Below are 15,590 nucleotides of genomic sequence, written 5' to 3'. Positions count from 1 at the left end.
CCACTGTGTTCATCGTGGAAAAGTTGGTCAGAATCACTACTACACACATCTTGTTTTGTGCCACACTGACAGGGCAGACACAACACACAAATGGCATTCTTAGCAAATTGGCTTGATTGAAAATTGTGTGCTGTGCCTTACTACCACTGACTTATCCATTATGTGGCTCTAAACCTTACCCTTCAATTATTCCATGTTGTAATGTGCAATTTAGACAAAACTACCTGCAAATGCCATGTACATCTGACTATGTTTGCGATCAATGCAGATAAATGAGTGTCAAATGATGCTTCACTTGCCTCCTTTCAAAAACGTATTTATGGCTGTCTATGAATGTCATGCTTTTGATCTAAGTTCTCCTTTGTTTGCTAGTTTTTATTCCATAAAGTGCATGCAGCCACATTTTGAAGTTTCAATAAAATCTGATAAATTTGAGGCTGACTTCCTGCCATGGAATGAAATTATCTAGAGGTTATCGAGAGGTTGCTAAGCACAAAGGACACCTGTGACTTGAAAGACAACACTGCCATCTAGTGGCGACTTGTGTCACTCACAGCTTGTAGGAGCCCTAATGGAATGAGATTAAAACTAATTTATGTTTCCAGTGGGTAGGGCTATGGAAATGACAGAGTATTGATGCACAGATCTATTCATGGGGACTCCCTCTCGATTCCCTTTGGCCTAGATAGGAAATAGTATGAAGGACTTATCAGGACTTGATGCTTCATGACGAAGGATTGTTATGGCGGGCTCCGCAACTGTCAGCAGGAATGACGTAGGATAAAGATTTCCATAACTTTTCATCTTCAAGGTCAGAGGATGCTACTGAGTGACTTTGAAGTCTGTGGTGTTACATCTGTAGGAGGAGACAATTTAAGTACGAAGATTGGCATAATTCAACATGGCGGCCAAAAGCAAAATGGCAGACTAATTATTGACGCTGAGATTTGTTCGGGGAGACAGCCTCTACAGTTACAAGCAGTTTGGTGTGGATAGGACATTGTATGTTGAAGTTATAAAGCCTCGATGCTTGACGGCGTGAGGACAAAATGGTTTCCACCGCACCGCCAACTTAACCTTGGCACAGCTGAATGATTTCCATAACTTTTGTTCTTCGAGGCATGAAGAAAATTACTGAGTTAATTTGAAGACTGTGGTGTTTAAGCTCTAGGACAAGATAATTTTCAAAGTAGGCATGATTTGGACAAAAACGCCGCCACACATCTAAATGACTGCCTTCCTGTTGGACTGACACTAGGAGTCCAAATGGGTTTTTTGTGCGTCCGGTCATGAGGAATATGCGTACCAATTTTCGTCCTTCTATGTTACAAGTAGGAGGCGGGGCATCACAATAGGGAGCGCTACAGAGCCCACGCGTCACGGCCACGCCCCATGACTACACAGATCTCATCAGGGCGATTCCCTCTGCATTCCTGAGAGATTTGGCCGAGATAAGACATTGTATGAAGAAGTTATGAGGACACGATGCTTTACGGCGAAGGATTTGAATTGACCGCTCCACTGTGGCCAGCAGGTATGACGTAGGATAAAGATTTCCATAACTTTTCATCTTCAAGGTCAGAGGATGCTACTGAGTGACTTTGAAGTCGGTGGTGTTACATCTGTAGGAGGAGATCATTTCAGTACGAAGATGGGCAATATTTCAAAATAGCGGCCAAAAGCAAAATGGCCGACTTAGTATTGATGCTGAGATTTATTTGGGGAGACAGCCTCTACACTTACGAGCAGTTTGGTGTGGATAGGAAATTGTATGTTGAAGTTATAAAGCCTTGATGCTTGACGGCGTGAGGAAAAAATGGTTTCCACCGCCCCACCCACTAAAGTTTGACGCAGCCGAATGATTTCCATAACTTTTGTTCTTCAAGGCATGAAGAAGATAACTGAGTTAATTTGAAGACTGTGGTGTTTAAGCTCTAGGACAAGATAGTTTTCAAAGTAGGCATGAATTTGGGAAAAATGCCGCCACACATCAAAATAACTGACTTCCTGTTAGAGTGACAGTATGGGCCCCCCAGACTTTTTTGTGCGTCAGGTCACGCGGAATATGCGTACCGAATTTCGTTCGTCTACGCGCATGTGGAAGGCAGAGAAGAACATTAGGGGAGCTACAGAGCCTGCAGGTCATGACCACGCCCAGTGACAATGCAGGATCGTAATTTTCGCCGGATGTGACGTATATTCCAAATTTGGTGAGTTTTTGGGTATGTTCAGGCATCCAAAACTGCAGTCAAACTTGGAGAAGAAAATGTATTTCCTTCCAATTACAATAGGGACCTCGAAGGTCTACCTGCTCGGGCCCTAATAAGAAGAATAATTCTTCCAATTTCAATAGGGACCTCACAGGTCGATGACCTGCTCGGGCCCTAATAATTTTTACAATTTCAATAGGGACCTCACAGGTCGATGACCTGCTCGGGCCCTAATAAGAAGAAGAATTTTTCCAATTTCAATAAATAAAATAAAACAAAACCCGGTGGTGGTGATGAAAACTACATTGAATGGCAGCCGCCATTTTGTTATGCCCAAACGGCGTCTGCGCATACATGGCGCTTCCAACGAGATCCCGTTTTTTCTCGAGTAAGCAGGAAAAGGAGAACGCAAAAATGCCACCAAAGAAAAAGATAAAACCTATTGCAGGTCAGCAGACTATTTGAATTTTAGTAATTTTTTTTGGTGCTATTTAGCCTATGTTGCTACAAAAAATGATTTGGAATTTTATTTGTTTAATTTCAGATACATTTTGAACATACATGAATATATCCGTTTATTATAACCATATCATACCACCTTCAAAGGAGTTTAACACTCAATAAAATTTAAGAAATAGAATAACATAAGAAAGAAATACATTTTTTTAACTGGGGAGTCGGGACCCATTGGATTTCCCAGGGACCCACTCAACTCACCACCTGTGGGTCCCGGGGACTCACTACATTGAAAACCTATCAACATCACTGGTCTATCACAAACACATATCACTCTGTCTTAACTTAAAATATCAAAAGTATTAAATAACCACACCTGTTTTATGAAAAAGTATGAGTTATTTACTTTGAAAAAATATGAACTCACTGGTTAAATATTTGTTTCAATGCTCTTATCAAATGCTTGACAACTCACAATAGTGCATTCACAGACACATTCAAAACACATGGGCCCAAAGAAAATAAAATAGTTTAAATGAAAATACCCAGTTCAACGTTGCAGGCCTGAAGGTATCTCTTGTACGTTGTAGCCTTAAAGGAAATGGCTGCTTCACCACGAAGGCAAAAAAACAAACACTGGTACCGTCACTAAATTGCGTTAGCCTCCCGCGCTCAGGATCCAGGCAGCCAGAAGCAGGAGGAGCGATGAAGAGAAGACTCCCACCGCTGACGATATCGACAAAGTCCACCACTCGGCAACGCTGTCCGGCTCCGTCTGGGTCTCTGTGTCTGTCTTCGGTCTCACAGCTCCACACCTGCTCTACGCATCAAGTTTGCTCGTCGCTAGCTTGTTAGCAAAGTCCGGAGAAGGGTCTAGCTGCAGCCGCAGCTAAGCCAGAGCCGCTAAAAACCACGCCCATTACAAAACACGCCCATACAACACTACGGTGGCTGTGGAGGCCCAGAGCACTTAGAAAGCAAACACAAAGGAAACGAAGCAATAACCAGATCATTTTTAACAACTTTAACGGTTGATTCACAACATTAAATGCTTTTCAATGCAAACAATGTGCTTGAAACAATAAATATATACAAAAATAGAAAGTTAAGTAATAAAAAAAATAAAAGATTGGGATAAAAGATTATATAGGACTGCTAAATCTGTTGCATGCATCTTTTCATTTTTTATATAAGTGACTAATGTATGTGCACAAGGTTATTTTAAACTAAATAAAATAAAATATTTTACAATAATAATAATAATTAGTAGTAGTCATTTCAATTAAAATAGGTTGTTTCCACCAGCTGTTTTTCTAAGAGCCACACTGTCACAGAGCTTGGCCTACTACATCAGATGCCATAATTATCACTCTAAGGTGATGATTTCTTATGGGTTAACAGAAAAGATTGCTCGCCCTTTGACACAAATAAAATGTATTTATGTATTTATAAATATGACCATACACAGCTCTTTAAAATATGTACCTCAAAACACAAAAGTTGAGACAAATGAATTAGCCAGCAACAACTTTTATTGGCAATAAAATAAAACATTATCATTTCACAGACTATTTTTTAATTCATCCTACATACATACTAAAGCGTCTTCAAAAACTCCTCAGAGTCCAGAGCTCTTCTGAGTTTTTCAGCATATTTTTCTAGTTGCTGTAGAGCCATGTTGTTTGTCATGTAATGAGCCAACAGCCGTTTTCCACTGATGAGACAAAATGGAAGAAAATAGCGATTAGTAAAAGGAAATTCACACGGAAAGGCTGTCATAAACAATGTAAAAAACAATACTTATAGGTATTAGCACTCTCCTTATGTATGTAGCATACCTCAAGTCATACTGCAGTCCACATTTATAAACTTCTGTCGCTCTGTCAATGGAAAATGCATGGACAGCTGAAAGGGCGTGGACTGTTGCCTGTGTCATGAGGTGAACAAAAGGACATCTTTCATATAGACATTTAAGTTGTCTGTCATGTTGCAGTTAACAAGATATTAACCATAAGTTAAAGAATGACAATAATAACAATTATACAAAATGTTATTATAATAAATAAAAAAGTTTCATAATTTACCTCTGGCAGAAGCACATCCATAACAAATGCCACGTGATTGTGACACCTGGTTGTCTGTGCTTTAACCAGGCTTGTCAAGAAGCCCAGCACTCTGTCCAGCTGCTCATCCTCCTCAAAGAAAATGATCACCCTGCCCTTTGATGTTGCCCATGAGGATGTAACTTTTCATGCGATGACCGCCTGTAAATATATATATTTCTTAGGAGAATGCTCAAAATAAATGTACGAACACTAGGCTAACAGAAAATGTTTCACTTAAATCATTCATTTAACATATTTTGACCAAAATTAGTTACACTATGTGACTTAAATTCCATTTTCAAACTCACTTCAAGATGTTGCAGTAGACCGTTATCCTGAGTGATGAACATTACATGAAGGTCACTAGTGACTTTTCTATGGTGTTCAGCTTGCTGAGCCCTTTCCTAAAATTTGATCAAACAGCATTCAGATGTTAAACGTAATTATTCTGGTTAAGTATATCAAATAAGATTTGTTGTTTGTTGATCCTTTGCATGTCCTCACCACAAGCCTGTCGAAAGATGCGTCTTCACTCAGGATCCCAACGTCTCTGGTTGTGGTGACCACATCATGTTAGTCCATGCTGTCATTATAGTCCTTAATCAAGACACACAAAGTCATGGCTTAGTGCACAGCTGTAAACACTGGATATGTTGTTCTCTTGGGTTAATCTTCACTCACATTAACATGCTCTCTGGGTGGAAAGCTGTAAGGCCTCTTACTGTACATGTGGTCGATGTCCTGTGGACTCTGAAGAAAGCAAACCATAATTGTGTCAGTTTGTTTTATGGGGATCCAGGTAGGATTGACATTTGCACTTAAAATTATCGCACCCCCATTGCAAATTAGGTTTATTGACAAAATGTACAAACTTTCTGCTTTTTACAATAAACAAATCAAACATGAACAATTTAAATGGATTCAAGAATACATCTGTCATTTTTGCAATAAATGTATTTGTATGTCACTTTCTGACATGCACCTAAACGTCACCGTTAACAAATCTCTAGCCAGTACAGTTATTTGAAGTGATATAAAACATGACCCTATTTCTTAATGTTTTTGTGTGTCAAAATAACACATTGATATGTTGAGTTAAATGACAATATTCTGCGTCTACGTGCCGTGTTCCCTCAATACTTCTGTTATCATCCCTTGCTCAGTCATTAATCTGATTTTCATAACGTAAAAGACGACACAAAATGGGTTTGCTTACGCACATTTTCAGTGTATCGGTTTGACGAAATGTGTTCTTTTTTTTACAAATAGTCCGGTGTCTTTGAAAAACAGTCATTAATGCTCTTTCTGCCTGGCAAAAGACGTCTCAAACATAAAATTAAACGTCAACATCTTCCCAAAATGTAAACGACCTAACCTGAACCGGCATCTCCATCTTGTCTGCCTACAGGCGCTGCTGACAACTGCGGTTGGCGAACGTACGGTTAAAATGACATTAAGTGTTCAATGTTTACACCTTCCAACCGGGAACTTAAAAATAACATAAATGCGTCTCACCTGAACTGGCATTGCCGTCTTATCTTCGCTGCATTTGCCTTCTTCTTCTTCTTCTTTGACTGCTTGCATTTGCTGCTGTGAGTTTAATCGTCCTTCTCGGCCACCGTAGCAACACGTACGCGTAGTTTGTAGGGGCGTGGTTTGTATGGGGCGTGGTTTGTAGTGGCTTTGGGGGTCGCAGTGGCTGCAGTTGGGTATTATTGAAAGTCCGTGCACGCACCGCTAGCCGCTAGGTCAGCTGCTAACTCAAACTCCTTCTTCTTGTGCTGAGTAGTCCACTCAAACATATAACTCTACCACCATTCAAGCTTTTAAAAGAGTCCTGGTCGAACACCTTCACTCAAACTGGCGTAGACATTAACTAGAAAGTTCGTCTGTTTTTACTTTACAGCAGACAACGTGCATCGCTCGGCTTCCTCCGCTCGTCACTCCTTCTCTCACTTCCTGGTCAGCTCCGTTCATCCCGCCCCTGGTCCTTTGACCTCGAATGAGATTGGTCCAGGAATAAGAAAGGTCCTGACATAACATAAAATCACCAAAGGTCCAAGAAGGACAAATTCACAAAACATTTGTACAACTCTTCCTTTCCTATTCTTACAGGTACATTCAAAGCATTTTAACATATTAAAACACAACCAACAATTAACATTTTAAATGCTGTATTTTATGAAACCTTACATGTTACATGAACAATACCCAATATTAATTACTCTCAATGAGCATTATTATAACTTCACTGCTGGACAATGAATTTTAACATTTTAACCTTAAATGCTACTTATCACTCTATGAACATATTTATTAAATTATCTTTATCTTGGATACATTTTAACAGGGTTACATTAATATTCTGCATGTCATCATCTCAAACACGGTCACGGACGTGTCACACACTCACTACTTCTCAGCCTCCAGGGTCTGTATATGCAATGCACACTTTCTGGAGTGTTTGTGATGTCAACATATTTGAGAAGCTTATGTAAAGTGTTTTCCTGTTTTCATGTGATTTCTGCTGAAGCACATAACACTTTGTTAGGCATTCTCGAGCAGGCATTTGCTGACTTAACAGCAAATGGCATGAATGTGCACTGTTTGGGAATATCTTGTATTGCAGTATAAGAGGCACTAATTGAAATTTAAAAGCAGGCGATAAACTGAATTAAATATGTCTATTCTTGGAGGGTTTGAATGGGAAAGAAACCTATTAAAGGAATGCAAATTGCAAGCAGGCAGTTTTTTCTGGAAAGAACTCTAGACATCAACATTGTTGATCCAAACATAAACTAAAGGCACTAGTGCTGTGGCAGCTTTACTGTTGGCCATTGCGACCTATCTGCCTATATTTTCATCCCAATCAATCCCAAAAATTCCAATAAGTCTGGTCTTGTGTTTAGTGTGTCCTTGAAAACTACTGCGGCAACAAGAGCTTTAGTGACAGGATAAAGAATGGGCATGGCAGTCCCTCCAGAAAAACGCGATTATGCGATCGCATAATTCAATGCATAATCAGCCAAAGTCCGCATATTTATGCGGGGGCAGCATTTTTTCAAATACGCCGCACTTTCGTCGCATAAATTGCCGATTTCCGCGCAAAATATGCAGGGCTTGCATGATTTCATAATCCTCGCATTTTCGTTGCAAAAAAGTCACATATATCTCAGCAGAAAGTTGAAAAATGTTGCGTTTACTTCACACAAGAGCAGCCATTTTCCCCTGTTGCCATGGGAACCTTATGAAGTGATGTAATTACGCGACGTGAACATCATCGAAAAGCTGCAAACCCCGCGATGAAGCCATGATGAAGCCTGCAAATCAGTCTCATTTGCCAACAGAAAAATCATACTAGTTTCAAAAACCTTACAGTTGTAAGTATATTAGTAGAATGTAAATATACGGTACAGTAAGACATTGCACTTTGTGCATTGGAAGCACCTATTTTAACAGAAGATGTCTGTTTTGTATAGCTACCTCTGTAAAACAGGAAGCACACATTTAATTTTTTTATATTTTATTTATTCACTTTTACAGAAGTTGTAGCATATTCCTTTTGTAAAGCTACAGAACTTGTTTGACTCATCATTTTTTTGTAAGTTTGAGCCATGTGTTTATTAAGGTCTGAAATAAAACAAGATGTGAACTTAAATATTCCCAGCACTTTCTGTGATGTAGTATGCTGCTTATCATAGGAAGTAATAAGAAATGACTCTTTACATCAAGGTAGTAGCCTAGTGAGAACAGGGTGTTGGGGGAATCACTTTTTTTTCTCTTTTTCATCAAACCGCAGTTTTTGCAATTTCCTGCAATTTTTGCAAGTTCCTGCAATTTCATCGCATAAAATTGCATAAATATCCCACATATTCCATCGCATTTTTTAAGAAAACATGTTGCATAATCAAGGATTTTTCCCCGCAACAATCACAAAAGAACTCCGTGTTTTTCTGGAAGGACTGGCATGGCAATTACTAAAGCCATAGTCAGAAAACTCTTAATGACAGATAAATGTCTGAAGAGGTATTTCAAAATAGGAAGCATTACATTTCATTAAGTATTATAGTCTCCATAACACAAGGTGTAGGCAAGGACTGGGTCTGGACTGACTTTGGTGTTCAGTCTGGATGTTACTGGAACAGACAGACTCAAACATCAGAAATATACCCTGACTTCTAAACTACATCCAAACAAATGAAACACATCAGAACAAATGAAAGGCAGCCCAACATCTGAGCACACTCACATTTCTATGACACATCCATTGCACGCCCATTTTCACATTTTAAAGCAAAAGGAGCAAATCAGTGTATCTATTAGGGGAAAGGTATCTGTCCACCCTCTAACTTGAACAGCTGTGTGCCTACTGCTGCTGTGTGCTTTATGTCACACTGTACCTGACCGCCATATGGCACAGACCCCAACCCCCACAGTATAGCCCATTTAATAGGAATAAATTGGACTAATTTGTCTATCCATTTGGCATGGTCTAAAATAGTGTATACATGCTTGAACAGAAACTAATTATGGGGAAACTTCTAGCCCATTTTTCTTGTTCAGTGATGAATATTTGCTGCTGTAGCGGCTCCTAATGGATAGTTTAGCTCAGATCATCCAACCCATCCTCATCAGAAACGCGATGGGTTTCATTTCACCACTTTCTGAATCGGCAAACACAAGCATGCCCTGAAGCTGAAACCCAGAAGTGCATGGATTTTGCACATGGTAAAGACAGGACAGGTTTTTGGCAGCAATGATATATCATTTTGATTGTGACTGGAAATAGAGCAACTTATTCAGTCCTTCACGTACCTGAATATGTTGAATTATCTTTACTGCCCAGTTATGAATAAATATGGACAGTGTCATGGTAATGCCATAAATCCACATAGGAGTGAACGCATTGTAGATATTTGCATGTTAAAGGTCAAACCAATCCCTACTTCAAACATGACTTACATGTTATGGCATTATGTGGTTTTAGTTGGGCACTTTTTTAGCTTCTTCATCATTTGCTTAAGAGGGCTTTATTCATCATCAGTCATGTGCTTATTCAAACTCTAAATACATTGCAATAAACAGCCCATAAGAAGAGGCCAGGTGTTGAAAAGAATGATGGTTGCCCAGCAGGATGCTGTTGATTGTGATGATCAGTATAAAAAGGTCAGATAGGAATCGAATTCTTGCTAATGCTGTTGGCCCCAGCACACACCATTATGAGCAGATTGTTTTATTCTGATGGGCAAAGTGGTATTATAGTGGTATTATAGCTTTCAGTGGGAGATTATATTCCATTAGATCTTATGCTTTATCTAGATGGCCTCTGCATGCATCAACATTTCAGCACGATACAAGCCAACCTGATTTAACTATGAAAAGCCAGCATTACAGAAAATCTCAGCTGCTCATGTACCATTTAAGGTTTTAATCTAATGATCAAGCTAATGTTACTGCAAGTATACCTGCTGATGTTGTGGAGGTGTGCATGTTATCATTTATTTTTTCTCCCTCTTACCTTAGGTGGATTCTCCAGTAGCTTTCACAGAGCAAATAGCATTTCTCTACTCATGCTCCCAATTTTATCTGCCTGACAGGGACATATTGATCTGTGTTTTTTTCTAAATCGAAGTAGCAGAAGAAAGGTATTGCAGTTGAATATTTTCGCAACGCAACAGCAAAGGGTGCACAGTGGGTAGCTTCAAAAGCATACGGTAGTTGTTATTTTTGGATAAACTGTTCGCAATTTTTGGACAACACAGAGCATACCGCCACTCTTCCGTCACTTTGAAATCTTGGCACGGCAGCAAATAAAATTAAAGAAAACAAAGACAATATCAAATTGTCTATTTTTTCCTTCCACTCATCAGTGCTAACGCCTATGTTATCCGAAGATAGTAGTTAAAGTTATGCCCATGACGCGATGTGAATAAAGCGGCTCTATGTGTGTGTTTTTCAGGAGCATCTAGCTGCCTGGCCCATCCGCCTAAATTGGGTTCAATAGATCATCAGCCACAGTTTGCTTTCATAGCTTGCTTCCCAGGGTCGGAGAGCCCTCAGGCACTCAGACATTAACCATGTGATTTGTCTCATTATCACACATACTGTTATCCAGAGCAGACATAAGACTTGCGACCAACAGGCGAACATCTCAACTGATGAGCCCAGGTGCCGTCTGGCTCTTACGTTTGAAACTAGATATCAATATTTTTATTTTTTATTTGTGATTGATTATGTTTTGTGCATATATCCACATTCTGTCCAAATTAATGACACTAATACAGTGTTTCCCAGAGGATAAGAACTAGTCTTTAACAGTGCTCCAGTCCTTATGGGTATCTATACTCTCCAATGAAGTATCAACATTATCTTTTCACATTTGCTATTTAAGGAAACAGAAAATTCTAATAGCTTTTGTTTTTAAATTAAGATTGGATGCAAAAGTTTGCATGCATTACTTCCTCATGATTATGTACCTTATTATTATAAACGTGTGTTTATTATGTTGGATTACAGAACACAAGCAAGTTTCAAGACTCTGCCAACTCGGGTTCTTTAAGTTTTGCTTTTGATTGTCTTATTTGTTTTATCCTAAAACACAAAAGATAAGTCTTACCACTTCAAACTGGTATCTGCAAGATTGGAAAATGTGAACATTTGGTCAGTGCACTAAATTAGTACTCAGTATACAATTTGAAATAATATATTTATTTGAAAAAAATATGTATCATTTGGGAGATATTTTCAACAAAATATAATGGAAGAATACCAGTGGAAATTAGTGAGATAGAGTTGGAGAAGAACACAATAAAAACATCTATGCATTTCCATTAGTTCCTGGTCTGGTGCGCCAAAAATATGCTAGTATAGTTTCTACTTTTGCATTCTCTTAAGGGAAGAAGAGACATGTTTCACAGAGAGTTGTGCAGACAGCCACAACATCAAAGATGGATGGTATTGACCGGCCACTATCGGATTTTTAATAAACGGACAAAATCACTCCAATTTATCACCCTTTCCCCACTGTGTACTGTACATATGATTTAGTGTTTTTCCCTGAGTGTCTACATTGTGTTTTATGTAGCTGTGCATGTTTGCAGGAGTTTTACGCCGTAAATAAGGTTAGGGCTCTGTGACTTTAGGCGTCAGTTCTTCTTCATGATTAAATGCCTGACTGCAGCTACTAGTATATGCTATCAGTCTTTGTTACCTATTTCTTTTATTTTTCATTTATTTCTTTTTAACAGTCCCAAAACCTTGCATTCGTGTTTGACAGCAGCGCTTACAGTCTCATCAATAATGCAATGCAGTGATGCAACTCTTTGCTATGCATACTCTGTCTTATTTTGACCCACAGAGAACTCTGAGGTAGTTAAAGGTCAAGTGTGTAGGACTAAGTCACATCTAGTGGTGAGGCTGCAGATTGGAATTATCTGAAATTTGGTACCTGATTGTCTTTGATAATAAAAATGTAATTTCAGTTGTAACATAAATAAGTTACCAAATACAACTGATATGGTTCAAAGAAGTAAGCTGTTCAAAGATCTGGAAGTAGCTGGAGAAACTGTTTCAACTCTGCACACAAGACTCAATTTTAGAGACTTATTTCTGCATAGTAGTGGATTGTCTAAAAAATATAAATAACTGTCTAAAGGAGCATTAATAACAAGCAATACAGAAGAGGAAGACGTAGTAGTTGTTATCACTACAACAGTGGCAGGGTTTTGACAAAGGTTATTACAAAAGGCAAAGAAAATGTCAACAAGACAGTAATACAAGCCCAGTTTTCTCCTACAACAATTTATCCAGTATCAATTTATCTAATTAATTGCATAGAGATATTGATGAAGTTGCCTTGTCAATCATTTAGGAAGGTTCAACTCTTCATGACCAAGCGCAGCACTGGCTGTAGGATGCTAACAGCAGCTACAGCTGCTGCAGGGAACCTGGCTTTAAGGCATCACAGTGCACTCTCCAGCTTTTAGATATCTTTTATATTTGACAAGGTGCTTCCTCAGGTTAGACGTGTTGTCCTGTGCTGTGTTCCGATATCCATACTTCCATGAGTACACTTAAACGTAGTACACTATCCACACTTACTAAGTACGCAGATTTCAGCAGGTGAGTATTGTTCCAAATCTAATACTCCGTGGTGCACTTACCGGAAATTACGATCGCGACAGCCGCCGCGGCGGCAAAAACATCCCGCTTTGAACGGTGAACATAAGACATCTACGGCTTTACTTTTTAACAATTACAATCCTACAATCCTGCAATATGGCTCCGCTGCAGGCGCTGTTGTCTCAGAAGCTATTTAAAAAAAAAAAATCCGAGCGGAGCGCCTCTGCCTGGCTCCGCTTCTTCCGCTACGTAGACAAGATGGCGGCCGTTGAGTGCGCAAAGTGTACATCGTTGCACACTCAATGATTTTGCCGTTATGAGTGCAACATCCGGGTCCTTTAAGTACACTTATTTTCACCGCGATAGATATCGGAACACCCTACGTACTCAAACTAAGTATAGTAAGTACGGAAAGTATGGATATTGGAACACGGCACTGGTCAGTTTTGTATTTTGCAGATAATGTTACACTGATCTCATTCATATTGCAGTAAGTGTGACAGCTTTTAATGTTTGGCTGTTGTGAAACAATGTCTGATTTTCTTACAACTCTGGCCATCCATTTCACAGTATGATATCTTGTAATTTTGATGAATATTTTTTAAAATGCAGGTGAAGGTAATCACAAGCAGCACACGTCCTCCTACACAGCTCAACACATTCACAGTTTTGTTGTATATGCAAAAAGGAAGCCTTTTCACATGGTGTAATGTTCTTTATTTATCAAGGGAATTCATTTATTGTATCTGTTCTATTGAAAAGTAATTTCTAGATTACCTGTACTTAGAGACTTCCTTCGATATGAAATATTAAACATAGAGCTGAAATGGTAGCTGACTTAGTCCCCTGCCTGCAGACTTTCTGGATAGGAGAGGTTAAAAAAGGATAAGAAAATCTCAAAAGACAAATCAATTGATGTTTAACCCCACTAAGTGATGGATGTGGAATTGATTGAAGGTAGCAGCAGCTCTGTTGGAGGTACCTCTGTACATCTTAAAGGGGGAAAAACACGAATAAATAGATTTTTCCCTCGTGCTCTTGCACCCGGTTCCCAAGGCTCACTTGGCCAGGGTTGAGGTGTTCCCATTGATAGATTTCCACAGCTGACACCAATAACCTGTCTTTCCCAAGATTTGGATTGATGTACAGAAATGACCCCCCTCCTTTTGCTTGCAGGAGAATGCTGCAGCTCTGATTAATTTCATTGTTCCATGCATTGTGTGGCTGGCTACAACTGTTAGTATTCCTTATCCTATACTGTATATCATGACAAGACATGTTGTTGATGCAGAGTGGTAAGTTTGCCAGTTTAATGGATTCATATCAGTGGCAGCTCCTAGATGGCTACCGAAGAGACTACAGTGAAATAAAGAACTTCCCTCAGGAATGGAAGTTCTTTGGAATTTGGATAAAGGTGGGCTGTTTGTAGTAACATTAACACATACTGAAGGCAGCCTACATGAGTTTTAAGAATTTGGTTGATCATTTTTGCAATAATTTAATGTTAAAAAGGCCCATCCGAGTTGGGAAGAAAAAGCTGCAGAGATGCGACACTGTGAATAAATATCCACTCGTCCCCTCCTGTTTTGCTCAGCGCCTCCCTTCTCTAGCAATGCTGGAAACCGTTAAATCTCCATTTCCATTTTTTATTCCTGTTGAAAAAAACTCAGAGGTCTTTTTAGTATTTGACCATTTTAGGAGACACTTAAAACATCTGGACTGCTGCTTAAATCCTGAGGGAGGAAGGTTTATTTAGATCTTGCAGATGACTGAATTTCAAACTGGAAACTCACTTGTGATACAAAAAGAATTAACCTGATATGAGAGATTAATCAGAGTCTAAGGTCATCATTATGACAGCATTTGAAGGGTCTAATTATACGTTGCAATTAACAGATGCTTTTGTTTTCTCATTATGTAATGATCTCAGTGTTAACATAAGATACCCGTAGTCGCTCATGATGGTAATTGTTCTAATCAAGTCTTTCCGTGGGTAGATACAGCCACTTCAGAAACACTTCATTCTTGTTGTTAGAATATAAAAAAAAAAAAAATAGACAAACAAAAGCTGAAGCCACATTTGCAATAATGACATTTGGTAAGAAAGCTGTCTTTCTTTGTAGAATTTGTCAGCAAAATATAAGGTGACCTGTGCATCCATTTTCTACAATATAAGCTCCTGTCTTTACTTTGTCTTGTGAAGTTGGGCTAACTATGGTGGCATTTGTTATCTCACTTCTAAAACGCATTGACATCAATAAACTTAATTTACTTTGTTTATATTTATAGCCCACTCAATGTTGAGATGAGGAACAACTTTTGTTTCAGTTAGCTGATTTGTGTAGCTTGGCCTCTGCATGCAGTGTTTTACTCTTTGTTCATGCTTTGCTGTTGATTGTCTCCACTCACTGCCATTGTATGTGAAATTCAATAAGTATTTAGACCAGACACTTCATTTCAATTGTATAGTGCTTAGAACAATACGCTAATTAAAGGTACTTCACTCATCATAACAACATTTTTATATTAAGGTGCATTAAAAGGCAATGTAGTCAATCTTCTTTATAGACTTTCAGTATATTTATAACTTGCTGGTTGCTTACATAAACTGCAATTGCTTTCAATTCCATTATATTAATAAGGTACACTAGAACTTTAGAGTGGTGCAATCCTCCACTCTCCATCTGGATACTCTGGA

The 15,590-nt window shown here is 38.9% G+C and overlaps 1 protein-coding gene and 1 long non-coding RNA gene across 3 annotated transcripts in view; one reads left to right on the top strand and one right to left on the bottom strand.

Annotated features, from left to right (window-relative positions):
* The window catches only part of LOC115594160 (uncharacterized), a 66,807-nt gene extending 60,060 nt beyond the window's left edge, over positions 1 to 6,747 (bottom strand). For both annotated transcript variants that reach the window (XR_003986431.1, XR_003986430.1), the window contains exons 1-7: positions 6,287 to 6,747; positions 5,453 to 5,521; positions 5,276 to 5,368; positions 5,080 to 5,175; positions 4,751 to 4,930; positions 4,505 to 4,593; positions 3,212 to 4,380 (exon numbers count right to left, since the gene is read on the bottom strand). This is a non-coding gene — a long non-coding RNA (uncharacterized LOC115594160). The remainder of the gene's footprint in view (positions 1 to 3,211; positions 4,381 to 4,504; positions 4,594 to 4,750; positions 4,931 to 5,079; positions 5,176 to 5,275; positions 5,369 to 5,452; positions 5,522 to 6,286) is intronic.
* Positions 1 to 15,590, top strand: part of ntm (neurotrimin) — a 993,858-nt gene that overhangs the window by 480,838 nt on the left and 497,430 nt on the right. The gene's annotated exons all lie outside the window — the stretch shown is intronic.

The sequence above is a fragment of the Sparus aurata genome, chromosome 13 (genome assembly GCF_900880675.1).
Source record: "Sparus aurata chromosome 13, fSpaAur1.1, whole genome shotgun sequence".
NCBI lineage: Eukaryota > Metazoa > Chordata > Actinopteri > Spariformes > Sparidae > Sparus > Sparus aurata.
This window is presented reverse-complemented; position numbering and strand designations above follow the sequence as displayed.